This window comes from Sitophilus oryzae, unplaced genomic scaffold (genome assembly GCF_002938485.1).
Source record: "Sitophilus oryzae breed Bouriz unplaced genomic scaffold, Soryzae_2.0 scaffold_808_pilon_pilon, whole genome shotgun sequence".
NCBI lineage: Eukaryota > Metazoa > Arthropoda > Insecta > Coleoptera > Curculionidae > Sitophilus > Sitophilus oryzae.
The window spans coordinates 1,875,613-1,887,718 of NW_022147426.1; the positions used below are offsets into that span (position 1 = coordinate 1,875,613).

General features: G+C 29.8%; 1 protein-coding gene across 3 annotated transcripts in view; it reads left to right on the forward strand.

The window, feature by feature from the left end:
* Window positions 1–12,106, forward strand: part of LOC115888857 (protein sickie) — a 388,604-nt gene that overhangs the window by 301,474 nt on the left and 75,024 nt on the right. The window lies entirely within an intron of this gene.

The window sequence follows — 12,106 nt, forward strand, 5'->3', positions numbered from 1 at the left end:
CGCATGTTTTTGTTACAATTTATTACAACTATTTTTTTTAATATATTTTAATATTGCCGTAACTTTTTAAGAAATAATATCAATAGTTTGTTGTTAAAAGCTTTACAAAAGTAAAATTCGGAGCTTGTGTCTTAAGAATTAAGGTAGGAAATTAAGAATTAAGGTAGGTAATAGGGAAAGGGGGAATAATGACTATTGATGGTTAGCTTAACCAAGACGATATTAAGTATATACTATAGTCTGTCCAACGACAAAATCCTTGACAGTGATAGATGTGTCCCTCATTTTAATTTCAAAGTAGTTTATTTTATTTTACAAAGAAATAAGTTGGTACAATTGGAACGCATAATTAATATATTTAAATTTTGAGTGACAAGTGATTACTTCAAAATATTGTGAAAAAAACTGTATAAAACTGAAGAAATCTAATCTTGGTTAATTAACTATAATCTTATTTTTTTCTGCAGTACTAAAATGTATTATTTACCTATCGTGTGATGTTATTTTACAGAAACTCCAGTTTTTGGTACCATATACGAGATGGTATACAACTTTATTTGTGGCTAATACAACTCTCTGGCCATAGTCTCTGGCAAAGTGTGTCTCTGGCGGTCTCTGTACACCGAATATTAACTGTAAACTATGGTCTGGGGTCACACTTAATATTCCCTCGAGTTTTCCTCCACTTAATTTTAAAAAACACGAAACACAAGTAACAACCCAAGCAGCATTTGGACGTCGGGACAACGTTGTGTCACGCGACCAAACGTCGGGGCGCAACGTCGGCACAACCTCGTGCCAACCCTAGTCTGCACTAGTTTGGAGAATAATTTTTGGGTCGAAACGACGTTGGATACCGACGTTGGCTAGCAGCCTAATTTAGTACAAACTGCAACGTTGTTTAAAATCCTAATTCACAGAAATACAAAACTAATATGGCGTCTAAGTCGCGTTTTATCCTAAATTGGGATAATTATAGTAAAAATATTATTTTTATGATTTAGTTAGACATATGTCAGATGGCAGTGAAGGAAAACAAAACAAAAGTATTTAAGTGTGGAGGATGTTTGAAGATCATAATTATTGAAACACTTTAACCGACTCTGTAACTCGTTATCCAAGGCAAAAAAGTTAAACGCAAACAACTTTATTGATAAATGTATTGTTTCTACTTTGAAAAATACTAATCGGCCTTAAAATTAAAGAAATTTTAAAAATTTTCTTGAATTTTTTTTAGTAAAATGAGAATAATTTATTCGCAGTCGAAAAAATTGTTTCCGCGTGTTTTTAGGGTCAAATATTTCAAGTTAATGTATTCAAAAAGCAGGAATTGCTATTTTAGGAACGAAACATTTTCTTATTTAACAACATGGCGGCTTTCACTTTGTTGTTTTGGAATTAAGATGGAGTAGTTCGAGTAGTCGCTTACTGGACTAATAAAGTCGCAGTTCGGCCTTAACAGGTAGTATACTAGTCGCAAGATTGCCTAATTTAGTCATCCTAGAGTCCAGCTTGTGCCGCCCTCTATAATCTAAATAAACGAGGGAGTGGATAAACATCGGTAATATATGTCGATGTATATTTAAATTTAGTTTTATATGTACCTTTCTTATGTCCCATTTTAATTAAGTTTTTTTATAAAAACAAAGCACTGAACTGTCTGACTGAACAGAACAATGAAGTGAAAATTTAAGATTTAAGGTTATGGTTCAATACAGTTGCAAAAAGGTAGTGACTCGACGTCCTACCAACGTAAGAATAAGGAAATCTAAACAACGTTGGAATTAGTAAAACAGACGACGTTTGCATAACGTTGGAATAGGTCCTGAAACTGACGTCGGTAAACTCTATATTGTTCAACGTTGTAACTACGTTGTCCGAATCACCTAAAGATCACTTAAGCAAAAAAGGTTACCAGACAACGTTTATTCGACGTCGCAGAAGCTTCTACTTTGCTGTAGTACTAGTCCAACGTCGGCATAACGTTATAAAAACGTTTAAATTTATTTTAATACCCCCCTACCTAACTATTTTTTGTAACTAATCCAACGTTGTGTTTAGTAAACATGTGGTCGGAAGTCGTGAAAATGCTACTTGGGAACACAGTCGAAAATGCAAAATGCAAAATATTTATCATTTCTATTTGACACAAATTATAACCTATAATTGGCAAGAGTTTGACAACTCTCAAAAATCTTAAGTCGAGTTCATACGCAATGGATTGGTATGGAAGTCATCTGCTTTTTTTCTGTCATCGTCTGTCGAAATCTTACCTGAGAAAAAAACAGAGTATAATTCAGTAAAAAATAAAGTATTTTTATATTAACATTATTAAAATATGACTTTTTTTAATTAGTAGTTTCCTACAGTACAATTATCTAATAAAATAATATTTCAAGCAGAAGAGTTAAGTCGTTAGACACGAAACAGTAATAAATGTCAAATGAGTAATTCTTTAATAAAATATGACAAGCTGATGTCCTTTAACCACACACATGTTTAAATAATTACACATCTAACGTTCGTACTTAAGAAATAACAGTTCGTGTTTACATTGTTTTTAAGTAATAATTTTCTGTAAGTACCATTATTTTCTTTGTATAATTTTATTGTACTCATAGAATATTCAGCAAATAAGATATTTTTGCATTTAGATATTATTATTTTTTTAAGTAGTATTAAAGAGCTCTGTGAAATATTCTTATAAAATAATATACCTACCTATGCAGAAGCAGTAATAAATAGTTGTACATCAAGAACACCAACCTTACTAATGATTAGAACTAATTAAAATGTAATTGTAATTAGAATTTATATTCCTAAGCATTAAAAACACTGTTGATCTACAGATATCAGATTAACCGTAAATGTGTAAGTTAATATTAATATATAGATAGTCTTTTTACCACATTCTCATTATATTTCCTATAATAAATTAATAAAATAAACAAGTTAGCAGCGTATAAATTTATTAACTGCTGCAACGATTTTAATTAATATTAGTTTAATGAAATATTAATTGGTAGTACTAGAATATTAACATTTATTATAATTTAAAATTTATTTGCATTTATATTATACAGGGTTGTTCACCACATACGACGCGGAGTATTGTAGCTAAACTCTTAGATTTTTACAAATTGTAAGTTTGGGGTTCGTTGAAGACTATTACAGCTACAATTTAAAAATATTTTTACAAGATACAGAGTGTCCCAAATAAATAAAAAATATCAAAGTTGTATTTTTTTAAATGGAACACCCTGTATATTATTACATTTTTAGTTTCTACGATTAAAATAAAGGTAAATTTGATTAAGGTTTATTATACTTAAACCTTACCGTTTTTGAAATATTTTCAATTTTGTGAAATTGCAGTAAAAATTTTAAAGCTTCATTTCTCCAAGGGTATCAATGTTTTTAATACTAAATATTTAATGAAGTTTATTTATTGATCAGTTATTGTGTTGCAATAATAAAAATAATACTACCTTATACAGAGTGCCTAAAAATTTGCATCTGATTCTCGTAAAATATACAGGGTGTTCCATTTAAATTAAACAAGTTATTGCCGTTTGAAGCTAATAATTATTTAAAATAAATTTTTAGACACTCTGTATAAGGTAGTATTATTTTTATTATTGCAACACAATAACTGATCAGTAAATAAACTTCAGTAAATATTTAGTATTAAAAACTTTGATACCTTTGGAGAAATGCCTTAAATTTTTACTGCAATTTCACTAAATTGAAAATATTTCAAAAAGGTAAGGTTTAAGTGTAATAAACCTTAATCAAATTTACCATTATTTTAATCGTAGAAACTAAAATGTAATAATATACAGGGTGTTCCATTTAAAAAAATACAACTTTGATATTTTTTACTTATTTGGGACACTCTGTATCTTGTAAAATTATTTTTAAATTGTACCTCTAATAGTCCTTCATCGAACCCAAAACTTACAATTTGTAAAAATCTCATCGTTTAGCTACAATACTCCGTGTCGTATGTGGTGAACAACTCTGTATAAAAACGGCTAATACACTATTTATAAAACTAAAATTAAAATGCCTGAGAAGTATTACGATTTATTGGAAGACAAATTTATTCAGATTTGTGTTAGTTTATTTTGCAAATTTCTTAAATATATTTAAAGGTGTGTTGTTAAAAGATTGTAAAATAATACCTGCCTACGTGCTTTGAATAATAGGACAGCCTGTATATGTTATATTATAATAAAATTATAATAAATTTGGATTTTTCACGGGATGTGTTTTAGATTTTTTTACATTGATATCATCACTATGTTACCCAGCGTTTAATAATTTTTTTTCATAGCAATTGCCATCTATCAAAAATAGTAGATAAAATAGTACTTTAACCGCAAGGGTAGATTAAATGACACTTTGACAGCGAGGATAGGTTAAAAACTTTATTTCTTCTCGCACGTTTTTAATTGCTTCCATTTTTGAAAAAATTTTTATTCCTTTTCATAAGTTATTCAGGATTTAAATGGAAGTAGTTTGGATAGGGCATTTGTCGCCTTAGCCTGAATATCTGTTGGTAATTTACTTATTTCATTTTGAGCCATTTCTGGCTCCAATTCAATCAGCAATCGACACGAAAGAGAATTAAAAAATATTGACTCAAAACTGACAACTAAAGAGACAGCTTTATTTATTTGCCAAATTACATAGAAACCAACGCCAATCCAGCACAATATTTTTTCTACTCGTAATAAATTCCTTGAAATAATAATTTCTGAATATTTTTTAAAACGTAACACGACGTTATACACGACGATAAAATTGCATTATCGTCTCCCGAAATTAATCTTTTCAGTCAGACGATAAAATACCATTTTATCGTCTTGTATAAAAAATAACTATTACTTAAAAACATTAAAGTGATTTTAGTTCAGGGTTCCATCGCTAAAAATCTGATGCGGTAGCTGTCAATTAAAACTACACTTTTCAAAATAAATGTGTCGTATATGGTTAGTAACGAACAGTGTTATCAACAACTTAAATATGTTTATTAAGTTTCGGATTACAGAGCCATCTGAAAAAGAGAAAAAGTGCCATAAGCCCCGTTGAATGGTTTATTTTAAAAGCCATACAGGATGGCATTATCCGCATTTAAGAAGCCTAATGAGATAATGTAAGATGATACCACCGATTTCAGGAGATGATGCTTCTGTCTTTCAAAGTACACTTTAAATTTTCAGAAACTCTTAATAAAAGTAAAACGAAAATTAAATTATATAAGAAATTGTGTCTTAAAAAAAGGTGTGTTTTTTCAAGTAGTATTTTAAAACATTTTTGACAGAATCAGTTTAGCATTATATGATTGTATTTTTATTTCAGTTATATACAGGGTGGTCCGAACTGTATACCGGGAACCTCGGCAGCATATTCTGCAGATAAAAATAAGTAAAAAAGTTCGTATAAATGTATGTCCTAAAATGCTTAATTTCAGAGGTACAGGGTGTAGAAATTTCATTTTTATTTCGATTTTTTCCAAATAGTTTTTAAAGTAACGTCAATATTTGAATGAAAATTGGTGTCTAGAAGTTTTTTGACATGAGAAATTTGATTTTGATGTCAATATGACTTCTACTGGTAGAGGGCGCCGCCTACATGTGTTTTAACTGTTTTGAAGCGTAATAACTTTTTGTCCGTGCCTGTATAAAACTACCGAGGGAAAAAATATAGATGTACAACGTTTTTTACGTAAAAAAAATGTCTCAAGATATTTAGAATGGAAATAGTCAATACATGCCATGATTGACGAAAAATAAACACGATGAGTAGATAATTTCACTGAAATAATAAATTTGGGAATTTTTTTTAAAATTAATCATAAATTTTTCAGCCAAAATGATGATAAAACAGTTTCTGTTGAACTTTTGGCACAAAAACTTTCAAATTTGTGATCTCAGTCTGATAACTATTTAGTCAACATGTTTAATTTATGTCAATGATGACAGGTATTGATAATTTCAATTCCAAATATCTCGATAACCAATACTCGTAGCGATTTTTACCAAGAGACATTTTTTACGTAAAAAAACGTAAAAAAACGTTGTAAAAAATATACATAATATTTTTTGCTCAGTAGTTTTATACAGGTACGGAACGAAAATGTAGGTGGCGCCCTCTATTAATAGAGACCAACACCTGTCCACACCAAACACCAATTTTTATCCAAATATTGACGTTACTGCAGAAATTATTTGGAAAAAATCGAAATAAAAATGAAACTTCTACACCCTGTATCTCCGAAACTAAGCAATTTTGGACAAACAATTATATGAACTTTTTTCCTTATTTTTATCTGCAGAATATGCTGCCGAAGTTTCCGGAATACAGTTCGGACCACCCTGTATATCTTGATCAATAATTTTTCATGATCTGTATTTTTAGCAAATTTGTCAAGCAGCAAAAATTCGATGTTTGCCATTTATGTCAAATATTGTTTTGTGTAGGCTTATTATTATCTAGTACTTTTAAGTAACCCAAAAAACTAAAAAAATATCATGCAAAAAAAATATAATTATTATAATTACATATATAGAAATAATTACCTAGCTATACCGTTATGTGTAATTATCTAATACATACACAACCAATAAAAAAATCGAGCAATATTAACGCAAATAAACATAATTACTTCAAATTACATTTATATTCTCAATGATAAACAAATTCTTCGCTTAGGGTCAATTATTCTGGCCCCTCCTTTTGAGCGTCATTACATTCTTTGTTATCAAAATTATTAACAATAATTATACAACAAATATGTATGTACAATTTTTCGAAAGTATGTAAAAATGCAATTACACGAAATTCGATAAATTAACAAGTTTATTTAATGTCGACTAAACAGTTTGAAACTGATTAATATCTACAGGATGGACAATATTTTTACTATAACAGTAGACAAGTAAATTATTTTAAACATATTATGTCTATTTAAGTCTCTAGTTAAGTTGGCCAGACAAAAAGTTGCCTATCCTGTATATTTGCAATCGTTTATTTGGAAGAAGTCAAGTTAAAAGGTCTTGCACGCGTATGGATACATCTGTTTCAATTTCTTTGATCTCCAACACAGCGGAGAATATCTAATGTAGACATCTCACAAAGCGAGTACAATAGGACGGAAATTGTTCAAGTAAATTGACATGATAATGCGAAATGACAGGTCCTGTGTATTGGTCAGATATAGAATGTGCTAATACCTGCACAAGATGTTATTTTTTATTTGGTGTAATAAATGAAATTATTCAATTTTCCGACAAGTTTATTAACACACACAAATGGGTACTGTCAATATCTTTGTGGCTTTGTAAGTCGCTTCTTTGATTTTAATAAGCATAACATAGCATAAGTAACAACACAAAGTAAAAATTAAAAACAAACAATAAAATATATACAGAAGTATGACTTCATCTAATGGATCCTAGATCATAGGTTATGATCTAGGGACACGATAGACCTACAAGGTGATTAATTCATCCATATATAATCTTGTAAGATCTCCCATACAGTTTACAAATATTATAGACATTGTTTAGTACATTTATTGCTGTCCACTGTATAATAAACGAATCGTAAATACTCAATTTTCTAAATGACCTTGGCAATCAACGATCCGTTATAAAAATCTTTATAAATTGATTTATGGTTTTTAAAATTTCTAATCGCCGAGCTCGTTAATTAATATGGCGGACGGGTTTTTATTATTCGCTAATTAATATCGAGCAACAGATGTTAAAGGTTTTACTACTGCGTGTAAAATATAAGTAATGATGTAATAAAAAGTATAAGTATATTATTTTTGAATTTTAAACGTTTTATCAACATATTAATAAGAATATTTAACTATGTTAAAGATAAGAATAATAAATATATTGTGAGATATAATAGAGAGGATAGAATTTGGTAGTGTATTTTTAACATACGTATTTACAGAAATGGTCATGAACACCTAAACCTGTATCACAGTTTAAAGAATATAAATATATCAGTTGACCCACTCTTCGCCCGTATCAAAATTCCTCCCGCCGCTCCCCGCCTGTCTAGTAGACTTGAGCCAGTCTACATCCGTTGCTCGACGTGTACACAGCGTTCCAAGTTTATTTTAGTTTTGTTTTCGGTCCGACGCATAGGGTGAACCAAAAATAGTGTTTTAGTTGTTTTGTTCGAATTGTGAATAAAATGTCTACTAGAAATATTTATGCAGCGGATGGTTGTGAAAGTAGAATGACAGACAATATATATCGTTCTTTAGGTGCCCAAAAGATGAAGGAAGGTATGTGTTTGTATAGTATAGGATATTAAGTATATAATAATTAAAGTATTAGACATATTAAGTATATTATAATTATGGAAACCTAACTATGAATAAATTGTTTTAAAAATATACAAATAAATTAAGAAAAGATTTTACTCGAAATATGCACAAAATATTTATTTTTAACAATTATTTTATTATTTTAGTAGATATTTTAGAGTAGTAGTAGATACTTTACTATTATGTTTTGGATTTTGCAGTATTTACCGGTTTGCAAAGTGCATATTAAATAATTTTTTAAGATATTTGCATTTTTTTAAATAGCATGTTTTACTTTTTAGATGTTTGTATTTAACTTTAACTACCTACCTGGAAAGTACAAATTTTATCGTTGGTAATAAAAATACGTGCATACAACTTGTTCTGCTATTGACAAGTTTTTTAGAGTTTTTACTAAATTTTATGTAACAGCAAATATAACAATTGACGAGCACATGGGAAAAACGATGAGTATTCAGAAATGATAAATGTTCAGGAAACCGTTTTTTTTAAATTCAAATTACGCATGGACTTTTATATCCGAGTTTATATCGTTTTCCCCATTTTTAAATGCCTGTTTCTATATGGCCGTTATCAATATTCCCGTTTATTTAGGTACCAAAAGGTGTAGCTTTTTGGTACTTTCAATTATTTTTCCCGTGTGCTCTTCAATTAGTAGTAAATACTGTAATAAATTATAATTGCATATTTCTTAAGTTATAGCATGTTTTGCTTTTTAGCTGTTTAGATTTAACTTGAATTATCTACCTTTTTATCAAAAGGTAATAAAAAGTACTTGGATACAACTTGTCTTGCCATTGTTAATTATGTTTTTCAGTTTTTACTAAATTTTATCGAATAGTAAAATTTATTACACAATTAACTACTAACAGTCATAATTACTGTTCATGATAATCATAAAATTTAGAAAAAATTCCAAAAAAATTGACAATGGCAACACAAGTTGTATGCAAAGGTACTTTTATTACCTTACGATAAAATTTGGGCTTTCCGGGTAGGTAATTAAAGTAAAATGCAAACATCTATAAAGCAAAACATGCTATAATTTAAGAAATATGCAAGTTATTATTATATATGTATTAAAAAAATTAACTTATTATATTTATTTAGTATGCATTTTTCATATGGGGTTTCCATAATAATTATTAATAATAATTACCCTATTGATAATTCCATATTCCAAAGAATTAGGATAAAATAATATATCTAATATTTTAATATTAATGTATTCACAATAATATGTATAAGTAGAGTCTGATAAGGAAAATAACTTGTAGGTGTGGAGCCTGGAAAAGTGCCTTAGGATTTATAGGATCCCACAGATATGCAAATTATACACCAGAACAATATCATAACCGTAGTAACCCATAAATGTCTTAGTATTTTTAGTTGATCCCTCGTATACGGCCAGCGTCCTGACTGATAAATAGCACTTCCGCTGCACCCGGTAAACGTACAAATTTTTTGTCACCTCGAAGGTCACGGGCCGCCTTTGAAGTCAAAATAACAATAGAATTCCTTAGAGTGGGTCAACTGATATATTTATATTCTTCAAACTGTGCCTGTATCTTAATACTCATTTTAGTAGTATCAGGTACTTAAAAGTAAGAGTCTATTACGCTGTACTCAGGGGTCGGGTAAAGCGGGTGTGTGGCCGAAGGAAATATATATTTTATTCAGAAATCTGCCTAAGATTTAGCCCGATCCTGTCGTGTTAAGCCACATTAAATTCAAAACACATGTGCTTTGATTAAGGCTTGATTAAGGTTTGCAGAGCTTCAGCATTTACCATAAAATAGCGAGCAATTTGTTACAACACCATATAAATTATATATCACTGCCACTCTGTATATAACTGCACTCCATAAACAGACCACAAGACTCCCCTTGTCAGATAACTACGTAAATAATTGTACCAGATCTTATTCAGAGATAGGAAAAAAGCCAAGGAAACGGAACCTTAAGGGCGTAAGTCAAGTGCAGTTCCACACTCGACCAAGCGAACCTTGATCTCGCGACCAAGTATAGTTCGTCAGAGAAATAAGTAAACTCAGAGTCACTCCAAGATATAAGTAACTAATATTCCTACAACGGGTCTACTAACAGAGCATCGTAAACTGAATAGTTAAAATTTGACATAATATGTCATTCTATTCAGAATGTATTTTGTTACAAATATAGTAAAAAATATAGAAACTCTCGGCCTTTATAGAAACTTTTGCCACAACCCGACTCTACTTAACAAGCCGTGAAGAAGGAAATCTGGCAACCTTGGTTTCAGATCGATCGATACACGTTTAGCCATATGATTTACGTTCGTTGACCTGTTGCTCTGTTATGTTTTTGTAAATAAATCCGCTTTTTTGAAAGAAAATATTGTTTAGTTAAAGACTAAAGTTGTGAAAAGTCTTGCTGTGTGAGATTTGTAAGTTACCGAAATCACTAGAAAACAGCATCACTAGAAAAAATCTTCCGTCAACTAGACTGGACTAAGAAAGGAATAAAACTAGATGGAGAGATCTTAACCATCTAAGATTCGCTGATAAGATTAGTCTTAATTACCAATAGTCCTGAAGAACTACATGCACAAATTAACGAACTAAATACAGCCAGCAATAAAGTAGGTCTCAATCAAGTCTCAATATGAATTTATCAAAAATATCTATGTTTACTTATCTCTCTGAGTCCGGAGAAAGAGATTTGTCTGGTCCGCTGCAGTTGGGTATCGTGAACACGAGTGTTTGAAGACAAGAGAAAAACAGAGAGGCCGTGGGCCGTGAAAAAAGTAAAACAAGTGTTTTCGGTTTGTCTAGCTTGTTCAATCTTCCTTCGCGATAGAGCGGTGTTCTCGTTTTTTGTGCTGTTTTTCGTTTGCTGAAAACAGATGTTAGAAAATAGGACAAGGGAGTAGTTTAAAAAGAGAAAGGATACATTATAGAAAATCGTTCGAATAGGGAGATAGGATTTAGATAGTATTTAATCAGTTAACCCTTAGCAGCTACATTGAATAATTTTTCTTTAATCGTTACAGAGTAGTCTGGTAGACACCTCTATTAAATTAAATAATTTAATAGAAAATAAAATGTTTTTGTAGGTATCTCTCTATACCTTTATGGGTTTACATGAGTTAGTTAAAAATATACAGGATGTTTCAAAAACATGTGCCATCTCTCGTGGGGAGATTCCTCACGTAAAAATAAGATTTATTTTTCGTATCAACATAGGTCCGATTCTGCTTTGTTTCGTATCTACAGGGTGTTAAAGTCTTAATAATCTTTCGATTTATTATACTTTTCTTCCAAGTATTTTTAGTGATTCGAATGTAATTTTGAGGGTAAAAGTTACTAAAAGTGCTAGATATTATAATGCTAAAAAAGTATCGATAAATTCATCAATTACGTGCATATGGATTATTATCACTGAAATATTTTTCAAAAAAAACATGTGCGCCACTGACTTTTTTCTTTTGATATCAAAATTGTGTAGGCCGTTTAATGCATCCTTGATGAGATAAACGCAATTTTATTAATCACAATTAATAGAATTAACATAAAAATTATATCTCAAATAAAATTAATAAATTATATATTTTACCTAATTTATCATTAAATATTATTACTATTACTTATTATTACTATTAGTCCAACCTACAGCAATTTCAAATAAAAAAATAAATATATTTAAGATAATTACAAAAAATTAATTTTAAAAAGTTTTAACATCCTGTAACTGTAAAACTATGCATTTCCATAC